The sequence below is a fragment of the Lactuca serriola genome, chromosome 4 (assembly GCF_051521515.1).
Source record: "Lactuca serriola cultivar US96UC23 chromosome 4, Lser_US96UC23_V15, whole genome shotgun sequence".
NCBI classification, from domain to species: Eukaryota; Viridiplantae; Streptophyta; class Magnoliopsida; order Asterales; family Asteraceae; genus Lactuca; species Lactuca serriola.
In genome coordinates, this window is record NC_136411.1 from 185,182,650 (window position 1) to 185,195,963 (window position 13,314).

Sequence of the window (13,314 nt, forward strand, 5' to 3'; positions counted from 1 at the left end):
AGTCCACTGTCTAGAACAACATAAAATCGATTTTTTTCAAGCTTAAACAACAAGTAGCATCAAGTATAATTGAAAACAACCCTAGGCTCTGATACCACTAACGGGTTTTGAGCATTCTAACACTCCTATGGTGTAAATGCAACCATATATGATTTGGATCTATGTTTTCTCTATTATACATGCATACATTCAATATTCCAAAGCATCATCCTAACTAGCATATAATGGAGTATAAACAACATGAAATACGAGTTAGATGACATACCTTTTGGTGTAGTTGAAAGCCTTGGACCTTTAAGAACTTAGTGCCCCAAGTGTTGCATCTCAAATGGAATCACACAACACCACCAACAATGGAGGAACTTGAGAAGATGTCCCTTACACTCATAAAATCAACTTGCCCTCTTGTGTTTCCACTAGTTACCCCTTAGTGCCACTTAAGTTCCAATTTCATGAGCTATAGGGGTTCTTATATAGTGTGGCTTGATTAGGGTTATACCATGCAAACCCTAATGTGCATGACTTTCCATATTCCTCATGCTCCATGGGTTTAAACCTCAATGGATCATCCATGGGTCACCACATGGGTTTAGCCCAACATAAGGAACTATGAATCACAAGCCCACGTTATAAGAATGAATGATTTACATAATCAATACCCATATATCTAATTAGTCTCCTTTGATCACAAAATTAATTCCAAACTAATTCTTGATCAATACTAATTAAATAATATGATTTCATATTAATATATTAGAACTTATAATATATTAATGAATCATAAATAACCTCTTCTCAATTATCCATCCTTCATATTGTTCCGGTGCCATGCAACCCAAATAGACCATGCTACTCTCGGGTCAAGTACATACCAAATATAGTTATGGACTTAGACACTAATCCAATAGTATCTCGCAGTTGGAGTCTTTGTTTCCATTAGAAAGTGAAATGGTTTGGTTTCTCTAAGAGCAAGGATGGGTCATGTGTGTATGTCAAAGCTAGTGGGAGTATAGTAACTTTTCTAGTATTGTATGTTGATGACATACTCCTTATGGGAAACGATATTCTGACCTTACAAGAAGTGAAATCTTGGCTTGTGAAGTGTTTCACCATGAAGGATCTAAAGGAAGTTGTCTATGTTTTTGGGATAAGGATTCTGAGAGATAAAATGAAAAGACTTATTGGTATTTGTCAAAGTACTTACTTGGATAAGGTACTAAAATATTTCAGTATGGAAAATTCCAAGAAAGGGGACTGCCTATTCAGAGTAATGCCAAGTTGAGTAAGACTCAATGCCCCGGTATAGATGAAGAGATAGTTGATATGAGTCGAGTCCCATATTCTTCGGTTCTAGGTTCGATCATTTATGCTATGACATATACACGCCCTGATGTGCTTTTGCTTTAGGCATGGTCAGTCGCTTTCAGGGAAATCCGGGTAGAGCTTATTGGACTGCAGTAAAGAACGTACTTAAATATCTGTGGAGGAAGAAGGATATGATTTCATTCCTTGGTGACAGTGATACGTTAAGAGTAACTGGATATAGTGACGCCAACTTGCAAACAAATTGAGACAAATTTCGTTCTCATTTAGGCTGGGTGTTTGTGTTAAATGGTGGAGCAGTGACTTGGAAGAGTTCCAAGCAGGATACTGTGGCTAATTCTACTTGTGAATCAGAGTACATCACAGCAAGTGAGCAATCGCAGGAGGCGTCTTGGTTAAATAATTTCATCGGAGATCTCAGAGTAGTTCTGACCATTCAGGAGCCATTGGAACTTTACTATGATAATGAAGGCATGGTTGCTTTGACCAAAGAACCCAAGGATCATGGTAGATCCAAGCATGTTTATAGAAAGTACCATTACATCAGATATAGAGTAAGAAGGTCATCTTATAGTGAAGATATCATCCTCAGAAGATAGTCCTGCAGATCCTTTCACAAAGGCTCTGAGTAGGGTTAAGCATAACCAACATACTAGGAGCATAGGCTTAAGAGGTGATAATAGTTTTAGTAGTTAGTACACATTTTGAAACTTGTAACAAAATAAATGTAATTGACTTTGGTGACTAAGTAATATAGATTATTTATGAGTATGGTTACTGCTTTTTTCAATTATTTATTCTTGTGTTTCGTTTTGCATGTTTTACTTCCCGGATGATTTGATTATTCGAAACTCCATAATCGATCATACTTTTGGAAGTAAATAGTGAATCAGGACTTTTGTGAATAGATTGTAGATTTTATATGGAGATTATACATTCCAATGGTTGCGACAATATTCATGAGTACTTAGAAAAATGGATATTTTGAGTATTGGATAAACCCACGCTTAGAGAGTTACTTCATGGATTATATCATGAGTAATTCTGAGATGATAATATCTTATACCATGAGTTGTAATTTACAAGTCGGTTGTGCATTGGTGTTACATAAACGCATCAGTACCATCATGTTATAAAACATAGTGTCATGCATGATTTGGTGAGTAAAAGATACAAGCATATGAGTTAAAATTTATCCGTTCCTTTTACCCTAACAAAAAATCGATATCTTTGGGCCCCTTGGTGATTTTATGTTGACATTATAGTGTTGGGCCCAAACAGGACTAAATTGATGTGTTCAATTAGTAAGTCTTATAAGGTCATCACAAATAGGGAAATTGGGAACCAAATTTTGGACAAGAGATTGATTATAATCCATATCCCATGTTTTCAGAACGAATGAATGTTTGATCATTTATCTTAGGACAAGTATATGATTGGATCAGAATCTGGAGTCACTTTGGAACGCACCCCTTTACTGTTTGATTTAGAAGTTATACTTGCAATTGTAGTTATAGACTTATCCAAGTGGGTTAGGTGTCTAAGCCAATAACTAAATTAGTATATACCTAAATTAAAAGAAGAGTCCTTTTGGGTTACCCTCAAAACTAGTAATTGACAAAATGACTTTTGGAGAAAGAGGTTGATTTATTGATTTATTATAAGATTAATAAATAGTAATAAATGTTTTGTTAATATATTATGAGATTAATATATTAATTAGAAATAGTATTACTTAATTAATAATTAATCATAAATTAATTAGAATTAACTTTGGGATTAATTAGATTATCTAAAAATAGAAGGACTAAATGTGACGATATTCAAAAGTTGAGCATTGAAGGAGTCCAGAAACTTCCCACATGAGCAGGATGGTTTTGGAGGTTCCTAGGGCTTCTTGGAAGCCTTAAGGAGCAAGAAAAGGGATAATGGTTATATAAGAGAACCTGCCTTATCCAAGACTCCTTAATCACCTATATAAACCCCTTATGAGGTTCATAATTCCGGTCATCATTCTAAGAACCCTTAGAGCCGAAAATTCCTTATTCCGTCCTATCTCCTCTCAAGTCTTCTATTGCTAGGGTTTGGGGTACAAACCATTAGAGGCACGAAATTTCTAGTCATTGCTTTCTGAAGCTTGTTCAAGAAGGAATTGTTGATTATTTACTACAATAATCAAAAGGTATGTAAACCCTGAAACCCTTTATGAATTTCAAAAATAGTAGATTACTCCTACGGTTCTTGATGTTCAATTGTTTGTTGCAAATCAAAAGAGAAAACTTAGATCCAATAGGTTGCATGTGAACTTAGGGTTATGTTTTTATGCCACATATTTTTTTGTAACCTATAAAACCTATCAAGTTACATATTGATGTAGTTTGGTTTTAACCCATTTATATGTCTCCGGATATATTTGTTAGTTTAGCTGGAGGATGTTATAAATTGATTTGGTTTGGTTGTCTTTAGATTCAAGGAAGAGGATGAGGATTTTGATGATGTAAACCCCTTGTGAATTAATGAAATTGAACTTTGAAGTGTCAAATACACAAGCATCAACGCAAAAACAAGAATCTATGACTCAGTTTCAAAGGTTACCATAGATTATATCTTTATTTTATAAGAAAAATAGGTTACATGATCCTTTTGATTTTTGTTGTCGACAGATTTTCATGTGAACAAACCTAAAGAAAAAAATTGGATAGCAAGGTTGAAGGTTCTTTTGACAGTTAGAGACAAAACTAAAATATGTGATAGTTCACATATCAATATTGTTAAAGGTTTGTTAGTTATTATGTTTTTAATTCTGGTAAAATCATACATTTTAAATAATTTGTGGGTTGTCAGACATGATAGGGTAAAGCAAACTATAACCTAAAGTAATATTAAATGATCACATATATCATTTTGTGCATTTTCCATTTTTTTCTCTTTTCTCATCTGCTCTATTTTGTTTATTTTTATTTTGATATTTTTTATACGGGACAAGTTTAGTCATATAATTCTCGTGTGAATGGAGATGTTTTCTAGGAAGAAGCAAAAGATAAAACATTACCACTTCGTCATGTTTCATATCCCTTCAAGTGTTAGTGAGGCTATTGAGCTTTTTTTTAATTGTTGATTTTTGTTAATTGTTTTCATCAAGTGTGCGTTTTGATTTTATTTGCATAAAATCATTAATTGACCAAATATAGATTGTTTTATTTTTCTGTAGCTCCAAACTTTCATTTTACTTGTATAAAATTATTAACACTACCATGTAGATGCAATTTTTTTTCCCTTTAGAGCAATATACTTACGTTTGATTTATATAAATTTATTAGAAAGGATCATATAGGGCCATATTTGGTATTTATAGCAATGCATTTACATTTTATTTAAATTTAATAAAATCACCCTTAATTAGGTTCTTTTGTCATTTGTACTTTTAGTTGATTTCCACAAAACAAAGACTATGAAACTGGAAACCCAAAACTTAAATTGAGGGTTGTTTCGTCATTTATATGTTCAGGATCGAATGTTGGTTTTCCAAGAGTGCAATTTCATCTTGCAATTTGATGTTTTTGAAGCTTTGTTTGTGTTAACTTAGTTCTAAATCTTTTCTTATCTTTTTCCTTATGAAAGTCAAAAGCAAGAGGGGAGAATTGAGTTTTTTTTTTTCCAAAATCTATTGTGAAATAAAAAAGAAAAATGTTTTTTTAAGACTTAAATGAGCATGTTATTTGCTTTAATTCATGAAATTTGATGCAGGTATGCATGTATACATATAATCTTATGCAGGTAATTGGCAACTATAATTCAAATCACATAATGAGAATATTTATAAAAAGAAAAACAATGGTGTATTACAAAGAATTAAAGATAAGATGTTATAATAACAAATAAATGATTGTAGTATTTGTTATTTAAACATTGTACTTCAATAATCTTCATATTTTAGAAATTAAGTTGTTGATTGTGATTATCCTCATATATCTGTTGGAAATAAGTCACATATCTTATGTTCTATGTATTCTTTGTTTGTGTAACAGCCCGGAATTTCAGGTATTTTTACAATATTGTTTTTGGGGTGTTTTAGGAGGGGACTCGGCGAGTTGGAGCCAGACTCGCCGAGTAGGACCACAGACTGGGTCGCGGGTTCGCGACTGGACTCGACGAGTCCATTATGGACTCGGCGAGTCTGCGCTGTTCAGCGAAAACCCTAGCCGTTTGGTTTTGGAACGTATATAATGCACTTATAGGCCGTCATTGTCCGTCTTTAGTCGACTGAGAAGAACCCTAAACGGCTGTGGGCATCTAGAGCAAGATTGAAGGATATTAGGGCCTTGAAGAAATTGTTGTGCAAGGAGGAGAAGAGTTTTGGCTAAAGGAACAGCAAGGGATTCGATTTCTGCGGTTTGGGGACACAGAGAGTGCGTTATTCAGGTAATATTTCGGATCTTTTCTGTTATGTTAATGTGTGCATGGATTTAGGGTTATGGAACCCATTTGGGGATTAGATGGATTAGTACCTTGTTACCCAAACAACTATAACCCTGTATTAGGACCTTTAGAGGTCCAGAAGGTCCCATGCTTGTGTATTTCGGGACAATACGTATCTCAGGAAGCAGTTTGATCGACTGCATGGCAGGGACTCGCCGAGTCCGACGAACAGACTCGGCCAGTAGCTTGGAGATTGAATGGAACTCGTCGAGCTGTTCTTCAGACTCGGCGAGTGGAGTCGGGGTGGCCCCGCGATTCTTCCACGAGGATCTCGTCGAGCCAAGAGGGATACTCGACGAGTAGAAAGGGAACATCAGGGAAAGTTGGGGAGGACGTCTAGACTCGCCGAGTCGCCTTTGCACTCGCCGAGTCCGGTCAAGTTGACCGTTGACCGTTGACCAGAGTTGACCTATATGTAATTTCTTAGGGTCAGTTGTCTTGAAAGATAAAAGTATTAATAAGGGATATATGATATTATAGGGAGTCTGTAGCTCGGCGGATCGAGTGCGAGTGATTTCAGGAGTCGCTAGCTTTCATTACCCGCGAGGTGAGTCTTCTCACTATACTGTACCCGGAAGGGTTGGACTGTGTGACCGGAAGGTCGGATATGATTTGTGTTATACGTGCTATAAATGGTAAGGTATTTGCTATGCGTGCTATATGTGTTAGATTAATGTATCAATTGTTGTATATGTTTATGGGCCGGAAGGCAATATGTTTATGGGCCGGAAGGCAATATGTTATGGGCCGGAAGGCAATATGTTATGGGCCGGAAGGCATTATGTTATGGGCCGGAAGGCGATTATCTCAAGGCCTGGAAAGGCGTATATGCGTAAGTAGTATACTGGGGAACTCACTAAGCATTTATGCTTACAGTTGTCATGTATGTGTTTCAGGTACTAGCGAGGACCGTGGGAAGGCGCCGGCATGATGCGTACACACTGTTGATGTTTGAGATCTTGGGGATTTTATGATTGTATTTTGATATGAAATTTGGAATAATTATATTTGGTTGAAATAATTCACTTTATTTTAAATGAAAATTTTGTTCGAAAATTTGCGTTGTTACAATTGGTATCAGAGCCTGGTTTAAGGGATTCGGGTGTACCTTCGGGTGTAACTGAACTCAAACCGAGGATTTGAGGAAAATCGTTTAAAAAAAATAAATAAATAATAATAATAATAAAGGCATAAACTTTTATAAATGGTAAAGTGGTAAACAAGAAAGAAGCAGTGTGTACGATCAGCCAGCGCCCGAACGGTAAAGATCCCCAGAATACCTTACAATGTTATGTTATGCAATGAATTATGAATTGTTATGCATACTAGAAGACTAGGTATTCATGATAGGACTAGAGTGGCCTGATTTGTGATGTCTTAGTCTAGGGAGTTGCCGATATGAAATATTTGGTAGCGTACAAGTAGATAGTGCATATCAAAGTAGAGTACTCACTATTCAGGGTTTGGGGAGGAAGATTTGGGACGAATACTGATACGGTGTGGTCGGTAGTATTGGGCCCGTACTACCGAAGACATCGGGTCGGTGGGAGACCCAAGTAAGAATCCCTGGATATCGGAGACTGAGTAGGGTTGCGTATCAAGTGCAATTGTACTTGATGGAGTCTCTGATAATTTATGTTGTATTTCAGAGACATCATGGTTACCACACGCCACGGGGCGAGTTCGAGCGGTGTGAGCGACGAGGATATTCGTCAGATGATACAGGAGGAGGTAGCTGCAGCGATCCGGGCTGAGATCCCGGAGATGTTTGGGTCTATTAAGACCACTCTGATGGAGACGTTTGAAGAGCGGTACGCCGTACTGACTGAGACTGCAGCCGCTGCCGCTACCGCAGCCGTGGCCGCTGCCAGGCCGCAAGGGGGCGATTCGTTGCTATTCTGGGAATTCAGCAACACGAAACCCCCTGAGTTCGATGGGACGCAGGATCCGATTGCTGCGATGAGGTGGATCGCCGACATTGAAGGGTGCTTCTACACTTGCTCATGCTCGGAGCACTTGAGGGTACGGTTCGCCTTGAACCAGCTCCGTCTGGGGGCGAAGGATTGGTGGAAGTTCGTGACGGCGAACTTCACTTTGGCGGAGATTATAGCGGTGACATGGGAGAGGTTTACTGACATGTTCAGGGACGAGTACGTTCCCCCAGTGGAGAGGGAACGATTGATTCAGGAGTTCTTGACTCTTAAGCAGGGTACTGATTCCGTTGCGGTAGTCACACGGAAGTTTCACGAGAGGGCGATGTTCTGCCCCGAGCTGGTGTCTACAGAGCAGTCACGGATGAGCCGATATTTAGGCGTTTTGAGGAGGGATATCCGGGAGTTTGTGTCAAACTCCACCTATCGTACTTTCACTGAGCTTCAGGCGAATGCCAGGAAGCGCGAGATCGAGTTGGAGACCCAGGCCAGGGAGGAGGCCGAGTCTCGGCAGGTGGACCGGCGGTCGGCTCAGTCTCAGCCGGCAGCCAAGCGGATCAAGTCCGCTGATTCGAGGATGGGAGGTCAGAAGGGCCGCACTTGCGGGAAGTGCGGCAAAAGTCATGAGGGAGCGTGCCGAGCTGGTGGTTGCTACAAGTGTGGCAAGGAAGGACACATTGCCAGGGATTGTCCTAAGGGGTTTATGGTCTGTTTTCATTGCAACCAGACAGGCCATCGGAAGGCCGAGTTCCCGCAGCTTCGTCAGGGATCTACACCTACTACCAGAACTACTGAGACTCGACCGGCGAAGGTCGAGGCCCCGAGGGCTCGCGGGAGAGCCTTTCAGCTGACTGCGGAAGAGGTCCGCGCTGCGCCCGATGTTGTGGCAGGTATGCTATAATTCACGTATTTATTTAAAGTCGAGATGTTATGCTTATGTTAATATATGTGTAGGTACTTTCCTTGTGAACTCTATGCCTGCTCTAGTGTTATTTGATTCGGGTGCGAGTAGGTCCTTTGTATCTTTAGCTTTTAGTCAGCATATCAGTATTAGTCGTGAGCCGTTAAGTCGGCCTCTGAGCGTTTCTATAGCGGCCGAGAGGGTGGTTTGTGCCACGTAGGTTCTTCGGGGATGTGTACTAGAAATTTTCGGGGTTGAGTTTCCGATTGACCTAGTTCCTATTGCGATGGGTGATGTCTGTGTCATCGTGGGCATGGACTGGTTGAGCCAATTCAGCGCTGTCATCGACTGTGAGCGCCAGTTGGTGACTATACGAGACCCTAGTGGGGGAGTTCTTACGGTGTACGGTGAGGGTACCCGTTCAGGATCAGCTTTTTGTTCGGCCGCTAGGGCGAGGCAATGTCTACAGCAGGGATGTAAGGGTTTTGTGGCGTATGTGATGGATACGCGGGAGGTTTCCGAGAGATCGAGGTCAGTGGAGGAGGTTCCAGTGGTGCGCGAGTTTCCAGATGTCTTTCCCGAGGACTTGCCGGGAGTACCTCCTGCGAGGCAAGTAGAGTTTGGTATCGATCTGATTCCGGGGGCTGCGCCTATTGCGAAGGTGCCTTATCGTCTCGCACCTCCAGAGATGCAAGAGTTGTCCTCGCAACTCCAGGAGTTGCTGGGGAAGGGATTTATTCGGCCGAGTAGCTCGCCGTGGGGAGCACCGATTCTGTTCGTCAAGAAGAAGGATGGTTCACACCGGATGTGCATTGACTATCGGGAGTTGAACAAGGTGACGGTCAAGAACCGCTATCCGTTACCGAGGATCGATGATTTATTCGATCAGTTGCAAGGGGCATCTTGGTTTTCCAAGATCGATCTGAGATCAGGGTACCATCAGGTAAGAGTACGGGATGAGGACGTCCAGAAGACAGCATTTAGGACGCGGTATGGGCATTACGAGTTCGTGGTGATGCCTTTCGGGCTCACCAATGCCCCGGCAGTGTTCATGGACCTCATGAACAGGGTATGCAGGCCGATGCTGGATCGGTCTGTGATTGTATTTATCGACGACATCCTGGTGTATTCGCGATCTAGAGAGCAGCATGAGGGACATTTGAGGGAGGTCCTTGGGGTACTGAGGTCGGAGAAGCTATATGCAAAATTCTCCAAATGTGACTTCTGGTTGCGGGAGGTCCAATTTCTTGGACATGTTGTTAATCAGGCAGGGATATTGGTCGATCCGGCCAAGGTCGAAGCAGTGATGAGTTGGGAGGTACCGAAGTCACCTTCCGAGATCAGGAGTTTCCTTGGGTTGGCGGGGTACTATCGGAGGTTTATTAGGGACTTCTCCAAAATCGCAGTACCGCTCACCAGATTGACCCGGAAGGGTGTTGCATTCTCATGGGGACCCGAGCAACAGACTTCTTTCGAGACACTTCGCCAGAGATTGTGCGAAGCCCCGGTATTAGCTCTCCCGGAAGGGATGGAAGATTTTGTCGTATATTGCGACGCATCGATTTCAGGACTGGGTGCAGTGTTGATGCAGAGAGGTCATGTGATGGCTTATGCATCGAGGCAGCTAAAGCCTCACGAGGCGAGATATCCCACGCATGACTTAGAGTTGGGGGCAGTAGTGTTCGCTCTCAAGATTTGGCGTCACTACCTGTATGGGGTTCGATGTACGATATACACGGACCATAAGAGTTTGAAGTATTTGATGGATCAACCCAACCTAAATATGCGTCAGAGGAGATGGTTGGATGTGGTCAAGGATTATGACTGCGAAATCCTATACCACCCGGGCAAGGCTAATGTGGTAGCCGATGCGTTGAGCCGCAGGGCGAAGAGTGCACACTTCCTTGCCATCAGCGAGAGTTCATCAGCGGAGAAGTTGGCGGAGTTATATGTGAGAGAGGTGGTATCTCGGCATGGAGTGCCGATCTCGATTGTTTCGGACCGCGATGTACGCTTCACTTCCAGGTTCTGGAAGAAATTCCATGAGGAGCTGGGTACTAAACTGCATTTTAGTACCGCATACCATCCCCAGACAGACGGTCAGAGCGAGCGGACGATTCAGACACTGGAGGACATGCTTCGAGCGTGTGTGTTAGACTTCGAGGGTAGCTGGGATGCGCATTTACCTTTGGCAGAGTTTTCCTACAACAACAGCCATCATTCGAGCATTGGTATGCCACCTTTTGAGTTGTTGTATGGTAGGAGGTGTCCGACCCCCATTTGCTGGGGAGAGGTGGGACAGAGAGTGATGGGCAGTACAGAGATCGTACTCCAGATGACAGAGCAGATTCAGCAGGTTAGACAGAGGTTATTGACCGCCCAGAGCCGACAGAAGAGTTATGCGGACAGACGCCGGTCCGAGCTTGAATTTCAGGTTGGCGACTTCGTTCTCTTGAAGGTTTCTCCTTGGAAAGGAGTGATCCGGTTCAGGAAGAGGGGCAAGTTGGGGCCCCGGTTCATAGGTCCATTTCGTGTGATTGCAAGGGTAGGCCGGGTAGCTTATCGGTTGGAGTTGCCAGCAGAGTTGGGACAGATCCACAATACCTTTCACGTATCGCAGTTGAGGAAGTATATAGCTGATGAATCGGCAGTGGTTCCACTAGAGGATATTCAGGTGGATGCGAGCCTGAATTACGCCGAGAGACCAGTAGCTATCAGGGATCGGAAGATCAAGGTTCTGAGGAACAAGGAGGTACCTCTGGTGTTGGTTCAGTGGCAACACCGGAAAGGATCGGAGATGACTTGGGAGCCGGAGCGTGAGATGCGGGAGCAACATCCGGAGTTATTTGCAGAGTGAGACTTCGAGGGCGAAGTCTAGTCCTAGTGGGGGAGAGTTGTAACAGCCCGGAATTTCAGGTATTTTTACAATATTGTTTTTGGGGTGTTTTAGGAGGGGACTCGGCGAGTTGGAGCCAGACTCGCCGAGTAGGACCACAGACTGGGTCGCGGGTTCGCGACTGGACTCGACGAGTCCATTATGGACTCGGCGAGTCTGCGCTGTTCAGCGGAAACCCTAGCCGTTTGGTTTTGGAACGTATATAATGCACTTATAGGCCGTCATTGTCCGTCTTTAGTCGACTGAGAAGAACCCTAAACGGCTGTGGGCATCTAGAGCAAGATTGAAGGATATTAGGGCCTTGAAGAAATTGTTGTGCAAGGAGGAGAAGAGTTTTGGCTAAAGGAACAGCAAGGGATTCGAGTTCTACGGTTTGGGGACACAGAGAGTGCGTTATTCAGGTAATATTTCGGATCTTTTCTGTTATGTTAATGTGTGCATGGATTTAGGGTTATGGAACCCATTTGGGGATTAGATGGATTAGTACCTTGTTACCCAAACAACTATAACCCTGTATTAGGACCTTTAGAGGTCCAGAAGGTCCCATGCTTGTGTATTTCGGGACAATACGTATCTCAGGAAGCAGTTTGATCGACTGCATGGTAGGGACTCGCCGAGTCCGACGAACAGACTCGGCGAGTAGCTTGGAGATTGAATGGAACTCGTCGAGCTGTTCTTCAGACTCGGCGAGTGGAGTCGGGGTGGCCCCGCGATTCTTCCACGAGGATCTCGTCGAGCCAAGAGGGATACTCGACGAGTAGAAAGGGAACATCAGGGAAAGTTGGGGAGGACGTCTAGACTCGCCGAGTCGCCTTTGCACTCGCCGAGTCCGGTCAAGTTGACCGTTGACCGTTGACCAGAGTTGACCTATATGTAATTTCTTAGGGTCAGTTGTCTTGAAAGATAAAAGTATTAATAAGGGATATATGATATTATAGGGAGTCTGTAGCTCGGCGGATCGAGTGCGAGTGATTTCAGGAGTCGCTAGCTTTCATTACCCGCGAGGTGAGTCTTCTCACTATACTGTACCCGGAAGGGTTGGACTGTGTGACCGGAAGGTCGGATATGATTTGTGTTATACGTGCTATAAATGGTAAGGTATTTGCTATGCGTGCTATATGTGTTAGATTAATGTATCAATTGCTGTATATGTTTATGGGCCGGAAGGCAATATGTTTATGGGCCGGAAGGCAATATGTTATGGGCCGGAAGGCATTATGTTATGGGCCGGAAGGCAATATGTTATGGGCCGGAAGGCGATTATCTCAAGGCCTGGAAAGGCGTATATGCGTAAGTAGTATACTGGGGAACTCACTAAGCATTTATGCTTACAGTTGTCATGTATGTGTTTCAGGTACTAGCGAGGACCGTGGGAAGGCGCCGGCATGATGCGTACACACTGTTGATGTTTGAGATCTTGGGGATTTTATGATTGTATTTTGATATGAAATTTGGAATAATTATATTTGGTTGAAATAATTCACTTTATTTTAAATGAAAATTTTGTTCGAAAATTTGCCTTGTTACAGTTTGCCATGTGCTAACAATAAAACAATGGCTTTTCTGCAGGTACACTTTCAATGGGATGACTTAAGACCATATAATTCTTAATATTTTTTGGGGGGTTTGGCAATGGAGCATGAAGATGGATGGGTGATGAGAACCGGAAGGTTACGAAGGGAAACGTGGGAAGAGTTTTCAATCTTAACGCCTACAACTCAAGATGAACACATTTCTAAACTTTTGAGGAGCAAGGAGGGTTTTTAAAATCCTTTAAACAAGGG